Source organism: Plecotus auritus (assembly GCF_963455305.1).
Source record: "Plecotus auritus genome assembly, chromosome: 5".
NCBI lineage: Eukaryota > Metazoa > Chordata > Mammalia > Chiroptera > Vespertilionidae > Plecotus > Plecotus auritus.
The window spans coordinates 91,976,977-91,994,299 of record NC_137776.1 but is presented as its reverse complement, the minus strand read 5'-3'; the positions used below and the strand labels follow the sequence as shown (position 1 = coordinate 91,994,299).

The 17,323-nt window shown below is 45.7% G+C and overlaps 1 protein-coding gene and 1 pseudogene across 4 annotated transcripts in view; one reads left to right on the top strand and one right to left on the bottom strand.

Moving 5' to 3' along the window:
- Window positions 1-17,323, top strand: part of CLASP1 (cytoplasmic linker associated protein 1) — a 273,357-nt gene that overhangs the window by 73,401 nt on the left and 182,633 nt on the right. The window lies entirely within an intron of this gene.
- On the bottom strand, window positions 11,262-12,089 carry LOC308249536 (small ribosomal subunit protein uS5-like; annotated as a pseudogene). The gene has a single exon. The product of its transcript is annotated as a small ribosomal subunit protein uS5-like (transcript).

Genomic DNA, 17,323 nt, shown 5'->3' with positions numbered 1-17,323 from the left:
TCAGAAACATCGATGAGAGAGAAACATCGATCAGCTGCCTCCTGCACACCTCCCACTGGGGATGTGCCCGCAACCAAGTTACGTGCCCTTGACCGGAATCGAACCCGGGACCTTTCAGTCCACAGGCTGACGCTCTATATCCACTGAGCCAAACCGGTTTTGGCAACAAATCACACGTTTTAAGAAGCCTTCACTGATCTCCCTAGCTGAGTAATCTCTTCCCTCAGCCAGTTCCTTGTCCCTGTCTAACATTCCCCCCACTGCAACATGCTTCCTGATGGCAGAGCCCTTCCTTGCCTTGTTTAACTGCAGATCTCCATTGCTCCAGTGCTTGGGACAGTGGACCGCTCAATAAATTTTGAGTAAATGAACGTGAGGGGTTGAACAGTTATGCCTCTGGAAGGCCCATGGCTTTCCTGAGACCCAGCATTTAGAACCCTCTGACATAAAGGATGTATGACCAGCTCTGGATAGCTAGAGGTTACCTTATCCACTCTTTCCCTCTAAACTGCCAAAGTAGAACTTACAGAGTTTACCTTCTCTAATGTCTCAGCAGCAAGTGAAGGTAGAGAGGATACTCAAGGGCCTGCAAAGTATGGAAGGCTTTCTCTGATTTTGCTAGTGAAAACCGATGGTTCTTGGGGCCAATTCAGCACCAATAGGAATCCCCAATTTGGGGTGTGGTGAAGAAGGAAACTATTCATTGCAAACAGCTCAATAGTGATACAGCACATCTGTGGAAAACAGCACTGGTATGAGGCAGTTTTGGGGCCAGGGGGCTCTTCGCTGGTCTGGTCTGTGCCCTGCTGGTCTGCTCTGCTCAGCTCTGTTCTGTGCCAGTCTGCTCTGACCCGTGCGGGTCTGGGTCACGTGGCTCTGGTGAGACATCAGTGGGGGAAACACAGTCCTGAGTCTTCAGTGGAAAGGGCAAGTGTGCTGTCCTGCCCCTGGTCCCTGATTGGTGTGTCTTCATGCAAATGAGGACTCCAAATCCTCACAGTTTGATTGGTCCAAAAGGCACTGGCCTAATTGGTCAGAATAGAGCCACTTTAGTTGGTCCATGGGAAAGCCTCAGTCCTATTGGTTGAAATAGGATTCCAGGTACTCCTTTATAAGGGCTGGCTTAGATGGCAGAAACACAGTGCAGGCAGAAAGTTCAGTGTAGGCTTCTCCCTGAAGTGCATTTTGAGAGGACCCTCCCACTCCAGGGTAAAAATGGCTGCTAGTGTTGAATTTTAAAATTGGAGCTCAGTGAGCCACCCAGGAGCCCTCTTTATTTATTTATTATTATTTTTTCTTTTTTTTTTCTTTTTTTTTTCCAGGAGCCCTTTTCAGTAGGTATTTTCTTTCTCAGGATCCACACTAGGGTTTTAGGACCATGGAAAGGAACTCTTGGACTTCTGCTCAGCACAATGACTATGTAATGATGACTCTGAGACACCAAGAAATGCTAAATTCTAGAGTATTCTCTGTTATAGACATGTTAGTGATTTCAGGAGACTTGCATTAACTAAATGGAATGTTTAGACATTTGGAACCAGTCCTTAGATATCTGGAAAGACGCGGTAGACTCCGCCTTTCTAATAGCTGTGGGCCTATTGCTTAGTGCGGGAGGAGTAGGGGCAGTCTTTGCTAAAGCTGTGTTGTGGTTATTTAAAAAAGCTTGTCATTTGTTCTTCTACCTATCTAGAATACAACACATTTCTTTCTTTTTAAAAAAAAAATATATTTCTTTATTGATTTCAGAGAGGAAGGGAGAAGGAGAGAGAGAAACATCAATGATGAGAGAGAATCATTGATTGGCTGCCTCCTGCATGCCCCCTATTGGGGATCGAGCTCCCAACCCAGGCATGTGCCCTTGGCCGGAATCGAACCCGGGACCCTTCAGTCCGCAGGCTGACGCTCTATCCACTGAGCCACACCAGCCAGGGCTAGAATACAACACATTTGTTATCTGCAATCAAGGCAGTGTGGTTTTCTGAGGGTCACTTGTTACCTGATTGGACTGTTCCAGTGAGAGGTCCTGGAGGCTGTGAAGGTCACTTTGGTGCATTGGTCACAATTGCCCCAGGGTTCCATGAGGGAGGCAGGTTGGGACTCCTGACCCTGCTGGGCAGAGATAGTACTCAAAGGAATCCTACTGGGCTTCATGAGCCACCCCTCTCCTGTGCTGATTTGGCCATGAGCCTGAGAGCATGTTCCCTATTAGCCTGAAGTCCTCTGGATGTGTCTTCCTATTCTCTACTGCATCTTTTCCCCTCGTGGTGTTCAGTGAAAATTTAACATTAAGAAAAGGAAGGCCTACTTTGCGTTTTGTTTCACTGGTGTAAAAGCATGCAAGTCTTAGAAGTTCACCAGTCTACTGAGACTTTACCAGTTTACCAATCCCAATGAAGAAGACAAAGGCAGTCACATAGAGACGTTGTAACTCAGCCAACATAAATCACTGACATGTTGGCAGTTTGTGTGGGGCTCTATTTTTCTTTCCTAGTACTTCTTTATAGTCCAGATTTCTCTTAATTATAGGATGATGATCGCATAATTAGGTTAGAGATTTATTTGCCCATTTCACAAAATTTTTGAGGAAATGTGCCAGTTATTGAGAGGAAAAGGATCTTCCTGTGATTATGACAGAGTAGATGTGGCTTGTATGCGAGGATCTCGTGGTTTACAAACAGTGCTCAAGTCCAGGCTTCCTTCTGTGTGAAGAGACGAGCAAAGCTTCCTGGATGTGGTGGCCCAGGAGTTGGGTGTACTGGTAAAAGATAGGCAGGATTTTGGCAGGTGGAAGTGAACACTTTAGGTGGAAATGGTGCCTGAGCAAAGTTGTGGCTGGAGAAGGCTGAGGAAGATCGCACTCGGGTCAGCCCAGTGAAACCATGGGGTGCTCTGCCTTCCCCCATTCATGCAGAAGCTCCAGGAAGGCAGAACTCTGGTTTACTCTGTAAGGCAAGCACTTGGAAGAGGGCCTGATCGCAGTAGTACTCCAATCTTTGTTCAGTGAGAAGGGAGCTGGGTATAATGTTTGTTAATCCTCACAAACATCTTGTTAGCTACTGTTATAGGGGAAGGGAAGTGGTAGAGTGGCAGCTGAAACGTGGCTATCTGGGTTCAGAACCAAACTCTTCACCTGACCTGTGCTTCCCAGAAAGATAGATTTGTGTTGGACCTTGGATGGTATGAATGCCATACCAAAGCAATGAAGCTGTTTTTTATCAGGCTGTGAGGAAGCATTGAAGATTTTGAGCAGACTCCTAGGGTGTTCCAAATTGCATGTTGGAAAGTTAGAAAAATATGGTGTCTAAACTGATTTGGGTCAAATAGAAGTTACGTGGAATCTTGGTTCTTGAACTTAATTTGTTCCAGAAGGCTGTTCAAGAAGCGATTTGTTAAAAAACGGAATTGTTTTTCCCATTAGAAATAATGCAAATTGCCCGGCTGGTGTGGCTCAGTGGTTGAGTGTTGACTTATGAACCAGGAGGTCATGGTTCGATTCTTAGTCAAGGCACATGGCCAGGTTGCAGGCTTGATCCGTGTAAGGTGTGCAGGAGGCAGCTGATCCATGATTCTCTCTCATCATTGATGTTTCTATCTTTCTATCCCTCTGCCTTCCTCTCTGTTAGAAATAAGGCGAGCCCCCAAATTCAGGGGTCCTGGTAGAACACAAAACATACTTGGGAGCCAGGCAGCAAGGCGAAGATCTTTACTTCTATGTAGAAGCGGGCGCACACATGGTCTGGAAACATGTGCACACGGAGCAGGTGATCTGCTTGGGATTTATAATCCCTGATGCACGTGACCTGTCCCTTGCTCTTGATTGGAGCTCAGTCACACAGTCTTTCACGATTGGCTAATTCAAAGGGAGGGGCTGGCCTTTGCCGTTTCAAGATGGCGGCCCCCAGGGGAGGTGCAAACCATGCGGCTAACATGGCAGCTGCCAAGTCATGTAGTCCAAAATGGCGGCTGTCTAAACTGTTCTTTGACAGAAAAGATGATTTGTTTATTCTCACACTCTCTGAAATCAATAAAAATATATTTTAAAAAAAGAAATAATGTAAATTGATTGAGTTAATCCATTCAAAACTCCCAAAAGCAAAAAAAAAAAAAAGAAGATATTCACAGCACAATTTCCTGAGATGTTAAGAGCCCAAGGTTTAGTGGTAAACTGACACATACTCGCTCATTCTCTCTTTTGTCACCTGAGTGATGTGTGACTGATCATACAGATATCAGCATGAAAGGGTTGTCAGGTCAAGAACTGAAGTTTTGTTTGACTACTGTGAAATTTTTTTTGAGCAACTTGGTTGAGAATTGAATTATTGGAGATGGGAAACGTTTGAGAACCAAGGATTGACTGTTCTAGGAAATAGTTCAGTGAGGTGAGAGGTAATAAGGTTATTGTAGTGGGTATTGAAATGGTACGGGAGAGTTGGGTAATGATTTGAGCATTTGGCATTGGAACGTAGATATCAAAATTAATAGTGGTGCCCTAGTCAGTTTGGCTGAGTGGATAGAGGTTCGGCTCATGGACTGCAGGATCCCGGGTTCGATTCTGGTCAAGGGCACATACCTCAGTTGCAGGCCCGATCCCTGGTCAGGGTGCGTGTATGTCTCTCTTACATTGATGTTTCTCTTTCTCTAAAAATCAATGGAGCCGAAACCGGTTTGGCTCAGTGGATAGAGCGTCGGCCTGCGGACTGAAGGGTCCCGGGTTCGATTCCGGTCAAGGGCATGTACCTTGGCTGCGGGCACATCCCCAGTGGGGGGTGTGCAGGAGGCAGCTGATCGATGTTTCTCTCTCATCGATGTTTCTAGCTTTCTATCCCTCTCCCTTCCTCTCTGTAAAAATATCAATAAAAATATATTTAAAAAAAAATAAAAAATAAATAAAAATCAATGGAAAAATATCATTTAAGACATGAGGTTGTACTTTGCACACAGTAAATTTGCAATAAAATAAATGGGTTTCATTTTTCTCTATAATGCCTGCTGTTTGGGAACTTGAATCTCCCTGACCTAAGGAAGTTTTATCTGTGGACATTGGAGGAATTGTGCTTCTAAAGGTGTCTCTTTAGCTCCCCGTCATGGTTCCACTGGAAAACAGAGCGTTTCCGAAAGAGGCCCAAATCATTTCCATTATAATGTTTACCAGGTGTACCGGTTAATAACAGCGGATTTTGTAATCAAAGAAAACACGATAATTTCAAGAGAAACATCAAAAGTGCTTTATTCAAAGTAATGTCCATTGCTAGCTACACATTTCCCCATCTTTCAGGTAATTTGTGGATACCGTCCCAATAGAACTTTTCTTGTTTTGAGGCAAACCATTCAGAGACCCAATTTTCCACTTCTTCATATGTTTTGAAGTGCTGCTCAGAAAGTGCATGTGCCATTGATCGGAACAAGTGCTAATCTGAAGTGCAAGGTCTGTTGAATAAAGCGGGTGGGTTAATACTTCCCAGGCAAGATCTTTTAACATGTCTTACCTGGTTTTGAAGTATGTGATGGTGCGTCATCATGAAGCAAAATTACTTTGCTGTGTCTTCTGGAACATTCTGGTCGTTTCATGATCTAAGAGTGGTTCAAATTGATTATTTGTGGTTGGTAGCTCCTGCGTTGAGCATCTGCCCCCTGGTGGCCAGTGTGCATCATAGCTACCAGTTGGATGGTTGAACTGTTGGAAGGTCGCTTAGGCTTTTATATATATAGACTAGTAGCCCTGTGCACGAATCCGTGCGCCAGTAGCTCTCTGTGGGGTCTGGCTGCTCCGCGCCCGCTGCCCAGAGGCTCTCCGCAGCCCAGAGGCCCATCTGCGGCCCAGAGGCCCATCCGCGGCCAGGTGCAGAATGCTTGCCTTGTCGCCACGGCGACGAAGCAGGCATTCCACCTGGCCGCTCACGCTGCCCGCTCTCAGTGGCCATCTGTCCCCCCCCCCCCCCAACCCCCTTGGGACTGGGGGACTCCGGTGAGGCTGAGAGGACTGGGTGCTGCCATCTTTGTGACGGAGTGACAGTTAATTTGCATATTACCCTTTTATTAGATAGGATTGTGTTTGGGGAAATTTTCACTTGCTGATGGCCACTTGTGCGTGTCCCTCCACCCCCCTTCTCTAGGTTGTCTTAGAGGCGTGGTTGGCAAACTGTGGCTCGTGAGCCACATGCGGCTCTTTGGCCCCTTGAGTGTGGCTCTCCCACAAAATACCACGGCCTGGGCGAGTCTATTTTGAAGAGCGTTAGAAGAAGTTTAAGTTTAAAAAATTTGGCTCTCAAAAGAAATTTCAATTGTACTGTTGATATTTGGCTCTGTTGACTAATGAGTTTGCTGACCACTGTCTTAGAGTATAATCCTGTATTCCTATACTGGCATTGGATGGGCTAGCACAGTGGTCGGCAAACTCATTAGTCAACAGAGTGGCAAACCGCGGCTCGCGAGCCGCATGTGGCTCGCGAGCCGCAGTTTGCCGACCACTGGGATAGCAGAAGTGAAGGCTGATACAATTGTTTGCTGGGATTCCTATCCTCAGCTGGCATGCCTTTGGACTCTGGTTTCTATTTCCATCCATACTTGGGAAGAGAAGAAAGTGCTGTAGGAAGAACTGGGCTCTGATGCCCCTGGATGGGGATATGAATACAGGTGATAAGGCTGTTGCCGAGAGGGGAAACCAAGCACAGGATGAACCTTCGATCATTCCTCTTCAGTGGTTTTGAGTTAAGGAGAAATTCTAATTACAGAAATCAAACCACTTTAGGGTCATAATAGGAGGTTGTTCAGATCCAGGCTGGAGAGATTATGGGACATAATCTCAGCTAGAATAGAATGTGGATACAACTCGAGTGTTTCCAGAGGAATGGGTGGATGGACCATTAGACTTCCTCTTTGACTGGGCAATGAACTTCTCATTTGAAGTAATTCTATCGTCAAGTTTTATTTTCATCCTTTGCTTTTATTTCCCCCAAATGTGGTCCTGCCTACTTTTAAAATTTGAAATTAGAATTAGATAGCATAGGAGGTAGTACAGAAGACACTCATTTCCCCAGAGCTGAGAATTTATTCCCAGTTCCCAGGCCCTTTTTGATTCCCAAGAAGCTGGAAGTTAGAAGAAATTAGAGCAGAAAATTTTATTTTGATTTCTCTATCCTGCCTTTAGGCTTCTATGCTAGAATAAGTTGGGCTTGTTTTCCATAAGTGAATTCATTGTGTAGACATGTGAAATTTTTTATTTTTTGGCAAGGCTACTGTGAATTGTGTTTAAAAGCATGAATGAACTTCTGGAATGGAAGAGGAGGGGCTCAACCCACAAGTGAGATTTCTGCTGCGTCTTTCTCCGCCTATTGAAATTGTTGCTTTCCCACTTGATAAAATCACATTGCTTTCACCCACCCCCGTTTTCCTTGTGATGTAGGCATTTCTAAAAAGTCATCAGCCAGTCATTTTACAAGTGAAGGAACTGGGACCCAGAAGACACTGGTGGCTCCCTTTTCAGTTCTTTCAAGAGCAGAATCCTGTGAGGAAACTGATGATTTTCCACAGTGAACATACTAATTATGACTGTTACTCTAAACCAGCCGTGGGCAAACTACGGCCTGCGGGCCGGATCTGGCTGTTCTATCCGGTTCCCTTGCTCTCCCCTCCGGTCCTTTACTTTGAATTTATATTAGTTCACACAAACACTCCATCCATGCTTTTGTTCCGGCCCTCCGGTCCAGTTTAAGAACCCATTGGGGCCCTCGAGTTAAAAAGTTTGCCCACCCCTGCTCTAAACCCTTTCAATACCTCCATTATCCTTTATTTAGGAAGACGGGGCTCACTTACCCTCATCTGAACTCCAAATGCTTGTCTTCCTGGGTTATTTTGGCTCGGAGCTTTCCTTTGACAGTCGCTGTATACAAGATCAGTGTCCTGCAAGATCCTGTTGTCAGTCACTGCGGTATTTAGTATAGGGTCAGGTAAAGGGGCCTTAGGATAGGTGGTGCAGTGAGGGAACATTCCTCATGGGTCTTAACCCATGATTTCTAGGTAATTAGGGGAGCTGGATCCTAGAGATGAAAGAGATAGGCACCCCTATACTTCTTTAACTTTGTATTATGGAAATTTTCAAACGTATGCAAAGGAGAGAATGTTATAATAGATCCACATGTATCCATCAGCTAGCTTCTGTTCCTTCTAGGCAGGCGGCCTTGAGGGAATTTATTTTTTTTTTTAAATTTTTTTTAAAAAAAATATATTTTATTGATATTTTACATAGAGGAAGGGAGAGGGATAGAGAGTTAGAAACATCGATGAGAGAGAGACATCGATCAGCTGCCTCCTGCACACCCCCTACTGGGGATGTGCCCGCAACCAAGGTACGTGCCCTTGACCGGAATCGAACCTGGGACCTTTCAGTCCGCAGGCTGACGCTCTATCCACTGAGCCAAACCGGTTTCGGCAAGGGAATTTAGATTTATATGTTAAAAAATTTAAAATATTAGCCCTAGCTGGTTTGGCTCAGTGGATAGAGCATCGACCAGTGGACTCAAGGGTCCTGGGTTTGATTCCGGTCAAGGGCACATGCCTGAGTTTCGGGCTCGATCTCCAGTGGGGGGTATGCAAGAGGCAGCCAATCAATAATTCTCTCTCATCTTTGATGTTTCTGTCTCTCTTTCCCTCCCCCTTCCTCCCTAAAAACTATGAAATATATTTAAAAAAAAATTAAAAACATTAAACCAATTTTTATTGTGACTTTCTTAAACTGCAAAACTCTATGTGCTTGTGAAAATATAATACAGACATGTATGAAGCATAAGATGAAAGGCCTGCTCCCCTTAATATATGCACACAAGCACTGCATGTAAGTTTTTGAAAAAAATAGGGTCAGACTATGCTTATTCTGCAGCTTGCTCTATTTTTTTTTTTTAAGTCAACTTTAAAAAAATTTTCAAGTTATTTTCTGCAGAAAAAGGCAGCTGGAATTTTGGTAGCAATCAAACTGTTGATCAGTTTAGGGAGTAATACCATCTTAACAATATTAAGTCTTCTGTTCCATGAACAAAGAATATCTTGTACTTATTTTTTCTTTCATCAGTATTTTATAGTTTTTAATGTGCAAGATTTGCACTTTTTTTGGTTAAATTTATTTCTAAGCATTTTTTTCTTTTCGGTGTTATTGTAAATGGAATTGTTTTCTTAATTTCATTTTTGGTTGTTTATTGCTGGTGTATTCATTATTATTAATTATGCAAATAGCACACATCAATATATAACCAATTTACCCAGTTACCTATTGATGGATTTGTAGGATTATTTTTATTTTATTTTTTTAAATATATTTTATTGATTTTTTACAGAGAGGAAGGGAGAGGGATAGAGAGCTAGAAACATCGATGAGAGAGAAACATCGATCAGCTGCCTCTTGCACACCCCCCACTGGGGATGTGCCCGCAACCAAGGTACATGCCCTTGACCGGAATCGAACCCGGGACCTTTCAGTCCGCAGGCTGACGCTCTATCCACTGAGCCAAACCGGTTTTGGCTGTAGGATTATTTTAAAGGTTTTCTTTTTACAAAGTAATGCTGCAGTAACCATTGTTGTATGTACACTGTACTACTTTGCATACTTATATTAATGTTTCTGAAATAGATTACTAAAGATGAACTTGCTGGGTCATAGTTTATACATATTAAAAATGTGATGGATAGCAAATTGTGTGTCAAAATGCTGTTATCATTTACAGTAGCTTGTAGGCAGCTTATACTAGTGTCTATTTCCCTGGCCAGGCAGAGATTGGGCTACTTTTAATTTTTATTGTTGTTTCATAGAATAGATTGTCTATAAATTGTCTTTTGCCCGTTTAACAATTACTTTAAATTAATTGAGAGAGAGAGAGAGAAACATCAATTTGTTTTTCTGCTTATTTATGCACTCATAGGTTGATTCTTATATATGTCCTGACTGGGGATCAAACTCACAACCTTGGTGAACAAGGATGACACTCAAACCAACTAAGCTACCCACCAGGGCCCAAATTTTTAAAATTATTTTCTTTATTACATGTATGGTTTAAAAAAATATTATGTATACAACTAGGGGCCCAGTGCACGAATTCGTGCACCTTGAAAGGAACTGTGGGCCGTGAGGCTGCAGTGGTCATAGGGGTAAGTCTCAGCCCATCCTCCGTGCTCCTGCCTAGCACCTCCCGCCACGGCCCCTGGTCTCTTCTGCCGGCAGCCTCCCTCCCGCCGCCACCACTCCCACGCGCTGACGACGCTGGCCCGGCTCACACCCGCTGACAGCGCAGAGTGATTGGGGCTGGCGCCAGCAGCAGGTGCGAGGTGCGGCTGCTGCCCCAATTGCCCCTTAGGAACAGGAGGAGGTGGAGAAGCCCTCAGGGGCAATCAGAGCCGGCAGCTGCTGAGTGTGATCAGGACTGGCACCGGGCGCGAGCAGCTGGTGTGAGTGGCGGCTCTGGCGATGGCTGCGAGTGGGACCGGCACTGGCAGTGGGTGCAAGCGGCAGTTCCGGTGCTGGCAGCGGGTGCGAGCGAGGCCGTCGCCAGCAGCAGGTGTGAGAGGTGGCTGCCAGTCCTGATCGCCCCTCAGGAGCAGGGGGAGGTGGAGAAGCCCTCAGGGGTGATTGGGGCTGGTGTCGGGTGTCGGCAACGGGTGCAAGTGGAGCCAGTGCTGACAGCAGGTGCAAGCGCCCGGCAGTACCGTGGCACGCAGGAGCAAAGAATTTTCAGTAACCACAGAGGCTCACCCTGATGACAGTGACCAGCACCCTGCCTTGGTCTGGTGGGCCCCGCTCACCTGCTCCACCATCTGGCCATGGCGATGCCCGCCATGTTTCACGCTCTGCTGCCTGCTGCTGATGCCCGCCATGTTCCATGCATGCCCTCTGGTGGTCAGCACACGTCATAGTGACCGGTTGTTCGGTTGTTCGGTTGTTCGGTTGTTCGGCCATTCGGTCTGTTTGCATATTAGGGTTTATATATATATATGGATAGATAGATAGATATAGATTCTTCACTATATTTCACAGGTATTTTTGCCCAGTTTGTTTCTTTTTTACTTGTTTTTATTCCTATCTTTCCCCCTTTAGGAATGTGATGTCTCTTTTCATTTATTTGTGCCCTTTTTATGCCTGTTAGTATAATTTTATGTTTTTTTATATGTAAGTTTTAATGTTCAGTCCTAATTATTATTTTTTTTGCTGGATTTTTGAATTTGATTTTTTATTTTTATTTTTTAGCAGGCTTAATTCACTTTATTTTTCTTGTATAAAATTATGTGGTGGCCACAGCTGGAGCCTGGGTTCTCTGCACAGAAACTCTGGTGTGGGTCTTTACAAGATGGTCAGTGAATTCCTGATAGGGAGACTTCGTGAACAGTCTCTTTCCAGAGATCTGGGATGAGATAGCTGTAGGTCTTAGAAATGGCATCAAAGGTGGCCTTGGTGAAGTTGCCCAGGGTGGCAGTGCAGCCCCTGGCGGAGGTATAGCTGTCCTCAATACCAGGCATCATCAGCAACTTCTTAGGCACAGGGGCCGAGACAATGCCAGTACCCCTGGGGGCAGGGATGAGGCGCATCAGTACAGATCCATGGCAGCCAGTCACCTTGCAAGGAACGGTGTGGGACTTGCTGATCTTGTTTCCCCAGTAGCCTGCTGCAGGGGGACAATAGAGAGCTTGGCTAGGGTAATGGCTCCACGGATGTGGCTACTTCCTTTGAGCACTTAACACCCAGACCAACAGGTCTGTTGTAGTCCCCAATGGCGACAAATGCCTTGAACCGTTTCCTCTGGCCAGCAAGTGTCTGCTTTTGCACAGGCACAATCTTCAAGACCTCATCCTTGAGGGATGCCCCCAAGAAAAAGTCACTGATCTCTGATTCCTTGATGGGCAAGGAGAATAGAGAGATTTCCATTTGATTTTCATGTCCTTGACTTGCCCGAGCTTGGTGACAGGGATCCACTCCTTGTCCTCCGCCTTGCCTCCACGAGCTCCATGGCCTTGGCCCCTGCCCTGACCCCGATGCCGTTGCCAAATCTTCCACGTAAGCTGCCCAACTTCCTATTCCTGAGCCTCCTGCAAGCACCGACGTTATGCGCCATTTGGTGTTTTGTTGGAAAACTGAATTTGATTTTTCCCATTAAACTTTCTTCCTGGTTCTAATTGAGATAATGAAAAGGTATAGATTTTTCTATATTAGTATAAGATTTGGCCACTTATTCTCTTGTCGGTTCTAATTTTGTGGTAATTTGCTGGGATTTTTTTAGTAGTTGCAATTATTACTTGCAAATAATGATAACTTATTTTTTAGTTCCCTCATATCTTTACTTTTTCTCTATTTTTATTGTGCAACTAAGGTTTGTCAGAATGATAATGGAATGTCACCTCCTCAATCCTGAGGGAATGCTCTGGGTTTCAGTTTGGGGTACAGCTGATTTCTGATAGGAGACTTATCATTTGTTGAATGATGTTTCCTCCAGTTCTTTCATTGCTAGTGGAATACTCATAATCATAATAAAGAGCAGAACTGAGAGTTAACGTTTTTCTTTTTTTCCTTACACGGGATATTTTTATTCTAATGATATCTTTTTATTCTTTGTTACCTCATTTTTCTTCCCTGGGTTCTCCCTCTTCTCAATACCCCTTCCTACACCTTTATTATTCCTAATTTCCTTTCTCCCATTACCCAGAAAAATTCAAGGCAGTATAATTCATTTATTTTGTAAATATCGTGAGTGCTTATGATAAGGAAAACACTTAGATTTTTAAATATTTCAGTCTAAGATTTCTGGAAATTGATTGGAAATGGTGGACAGCTGACTCCAGTACCTGACACCTACCCCAGTTCCAAGCAAAAGAGCTCTCTATCAAAACTGATTTAGAACACTGAACGTAGTTAGTTTCTGCCTGCCACATCACACTTGGGCAGTCATGGAATGATCCTGCTTTGACCACCACATTCTAGCAAATTCTCACATTGTTCTCACAAGCCCTGTACTGCCATCCTTTCTATGGACACCGGGTCCCACTTTCTGTCTCCAAGAACCTGCCTGTTGTAGGGACCTCATGTACGCGCAGTCATGCAATGTGTCCTTTTGTGTCTGCGTAGTTCACTGAGCCCGAGGTTTGCAAATACTCCTGAACTTGATTTTTACCTGGGAACAAAGGAGAGGACGAGGGCCATACCATGCCAGCTATTTAAATAGGTGGCTTCAGTATTCTGTCTTCTGGAGAAGGGGATATTAGGTATCCCATTGTACAGACAATAGGGCATGGTCGTTGAGATGTTAATTTTCTTTTTATTTCAAGCAGAAGTTTTATTTAAAATGTAACAGAAATGGTTCTTGAAGGTGCTGATAAATAAAGCAAAGGGGGGTCCAGGGAGTGCTGTCTTCCTACCAGTCAGCCAGCCGGTCCAAGTACAGGACAATATGTACAGGTCTCCACTTCTGAGAAGGCACCACTGCTTTCATAATGCTTTATGCGTTGGCCTCACTTTTTAGCATAAAGATGCACAGAAGGAACAAGTTATGTCAGAAGTTAGTCTTTCATTTTTAACCTAATTTTGAATTTGGAGGCAAGACACCTTTCCAAGTAAGGCACGTCAGTGGCATTCATTCATTTACTCAACAAGGAAGGTTCTGGGCTCTAGCAATGGGTAATTAGATGCCTACAATGTACTTGGGGGAAAGAACCCATAAGCAAGTCAACTGAGTGACTTTTATAGGGTCCCTAGTGGCTGCTGGCTGCCGGCCAAGGCCTTCCTTCGTTCCACGCTGCCCCCTGGTGGTCAGCACACGTCATAGCAAGCGATCGAACTTCTGGTCGGTCAAACTCCCAAGGGGACACTTTGCATATTAGGCTTTTATATATATAGATAGGTAAGTGCTCTGGAGAACAACATGGCAGAGTGGATGGCAGGAATGTGTGTGCACATGCCCACACTGACCGTCAGTAGGTGGCTCAGAAGATGACGTTTAAACAAACCCTTAAATGATGTGCTGGGACAAACTCAGTGGATGGATATTTTGGTGAAGAGCATTCCAGGCAGAGAGAGAGTGTCAAGTGGAAAGAGGGGAGCTTGTCTGGGCATTTGACAAACAGGCGGAGGCCAGGGGAAGGGAGCGGGGCAGTAGTGAGTTCAGAGAGGAAATGTGAGGTCAGGTGGTGAGGGCTTGTAGGCCATTGTAAAGTCCAGCTCTCATGCAGGATGGGAGCCATTGGAGGGGTCTCAGTGGAGGAGTGGCATGACATGACTTACCTTTAAAGGACATTCTGGTTGTATGGTGAGAATAGACCAGGGGTGGGCAAACTTTTTGACTGGAGGGCCACAATGGGTTCTTAAACTGGACCGGAGGGCCGGAACAAAAGCATGGATGGAGTGTTTGTGTGAACTAATATAAATTCAAAGTAAAGGAGCAGAGGGGAGAGCAAGAGAACCGGATAGAACAGCCAGATCCGGCCCGCGGGCCGTAGTTTGCCCAAGGCTGGAATAGACAGAAGCAAGTATACAAATAGGATAAGATGATAATGTCTGTGTCTGATTCAGCCATCCTCCATCCACCTTCCCCATATATGCTGGCATAGCTGTAGTTGATGCTGATGATAGAGATGGAACGTGGTACCTACCTTTACAGCTTACAGTCTAGACCAGGGGTGGGCAAACTTTTTGACTCGAGGGCCACAATGGGTTCTTAAACTGGACCGGAGGGCCAGAACAAAAGCATGGATGGAGTGTTTGTGTGAACTAATATAAATTCAAAGTAAAGGAGCGGAGGGGAGAGCAAGAGAACCCTCCGCTCTTTCGGCTCCGCGGGCCGGATAGAACAGCCGAATGGGCCGGATCCGGCCCGCGGGCCGTAGTTTGCCCATGGCTGGTCTAGACTCTAGGCTCTAACAAGCATGTCAAACTTGCGGCTCTCGGGCCATAAGCCGCGTTTAAAAAAACCTACAAGCCGCGAATTTGACATGCTTGCTCTAGAGCAGTGGTCGGCAAACTCAGTCAGCAGAGCAGCAAACCGCGGCTTGCGAGTTTGCTGACCACTGCTCTAGAGAAAGAGAGAGTTTAAAAAACCAGAGGTCACAGCTGAGTTTGACTGATAGAACAGTGTGGAGTGGGTGTGCTGGAAACAGCTTCCTGTCTTGGGTAGTGGAAGGGCCGTGGAGTTGATAATTTTTGAAGTGAGCCTTGAAGGAGGATCAAGAGGGAAAGCAATATGTTCCTGGCAGGGGAGCATTTAAGTGAGTGGCCAGCACTCCGGAAAGCTGGTCTGTGTGCCCGTGGGCTCCCGGCTGCATTGCTCTCCACCCCCAGCCCCAACCCCTGCTCTGCTTCCTTCTACAGCAGGAATATTTCTGGATGCGTAAATAACAAATACCTGCCTCTGCAAGTATAAGAAATTCTTTCATAAATTCAATCACAGGAAGATAAGAGTTTTGTAAGCTTAACTGATAATTTTTACAGCTTTATTGAGGTACTAGGGGCCCAGCGCCTGAATTTGTGCACCTTGAAAGGAACTGTGGGCTGCAAGGCTGCGGTGGATACAGGGGTGGGTCTCAGCTCATCCTCTGAGCCCCTGCCCGGCCCCTCCCACCGTGGCCTGGGCCCTCCCACTGCTGCCCACCGGCAGCCCTGCTTCCATGTGCTGCTGTTCCCACGCACTGCTGCTCCCACGTGGTGACTGCACCGGCCCCGCTCGCACCCGCTGACAGCGCGGAGCCATTGGGGCCGGCGCCAGCAGTGGGTGCGAGCAGGGCTGGCACCGTCAGCAGGTGTGAGCAGTGGCTGCTGCCCCAGTTGCTCCTCAGGAGCAGGGGGAGGTGGAGAAGCCCTCAGGGCCAATCGGGGCTGGCAGTGGGTGCGAACTCCGGGCGGGACCGTGGCACGCAGAAGCAAAGAATTTCAGTAACCACCAAAGGCTCGCCCCGATGACAGCGAGCGGTGCCCCCCCTTGGTCCTGCTGAGGCCCATGCCAGCCATGTTCCTTGTTCTGCCACCTGCTGCTGACGCCCGCTATGTTCCGTGCGCGTCCCCTGGTGGTCAGCGCACAACATAGCGATTGGTTATTTGGTTGTTCCGCCGTTCGGTTTTATATATATAGATAATTTGTATACCATAACATTTACCCATTAAGTGTACAGGTTAATTATTTTTAATAAATTTACAGTTGTACAGCAATCACCACTATCCAAGCTTAGAACATTTCTCCATCACTAAAAAGATGCCAATTTGCCATCAATTCCTATTCCCACCCCCAGCTGTAGGCAGTCATTTCTTAAGTGGAGTCATTCAAGATGTAGTTTTTGTGTCGGATTTCCTTGGCATCATGTTTTCAACGTCTGTCTTAAATGTATCAGTAATTTGTTTCTCTTTATTGTTGAATGGTATTTAAATGTATGGCTATGTAACATTTTGTTTATCTGTTCACCAGGTGGATTTATGGATTATTACCACTTTTTGACTATTGCGAATACTGTCCTCTTTTTGCCGGGAGTGCAACCAGTGGGCAGATGATTCTTTAGGATAAGCATACATGAGTAATTTTTTTAAAATTTGTTTTTATTTATTTTTAAATCCTCACCCAAAGGTATTGAATTGATTTGAGAGAGAGAGAGAAAGAGCGAGAGAGAGAGAGAGAGAGAGAGAGAGAGAGAGAGAGAGAGAGAGAGCACGCATCAATCCATTGCTTCTTGTACACACCCCGGAACCCACAACCTGGGTAGGTGCCCTGACCAGGAATCAAACCCGAGACCTTTGGGTGTGTGTATAGGACGACACTCCAACCAACTGAGCAACACTGGCCAGCCTGGAGTGAGAGTGATTTTGACTTTTCAGTTGTTATAATAAACTTAATGTTTCAGTTTGCCCTTTTGTAAAACTAATGGTTTAGTGAATATTATGTAAGTGACCTTACCCTCACCCAGTTCCCTGCTTCCTTATCTGTAAAGTAGGGATATTTATAGCTGTGGTATTTGGCTCTAGGTGTTGTTGTGAGGGTTAAATAAGATAAAAAGGGAATATTTGCAAGAAAACAGTTACTTTTCGCCATTGCTATCTCTGGGGAAAGGGGTGGGGATGAGAAAGGCTACTTATGGAATTCCCCTGCTCTGGGCAGATGGGTCTTTTGAGGGAAGTACAGGCCTGGGCCCAGGGGGTTCGAGGCTGAGGAGCTCCGCTACTGGCTGGCTGGGAAGGTCTGTTGGAGGACTCGGACCTGGGCCTTGGAGAAGGGAGTAGGAGGCTCAGAGACTGCAGGGGGAGGGCTGTAACTGCTGGCTGCTGGGGCTGCAGTAAAAGAAGATGGACAGGTCAGCTGGAAGCATACAGGCATGTTTG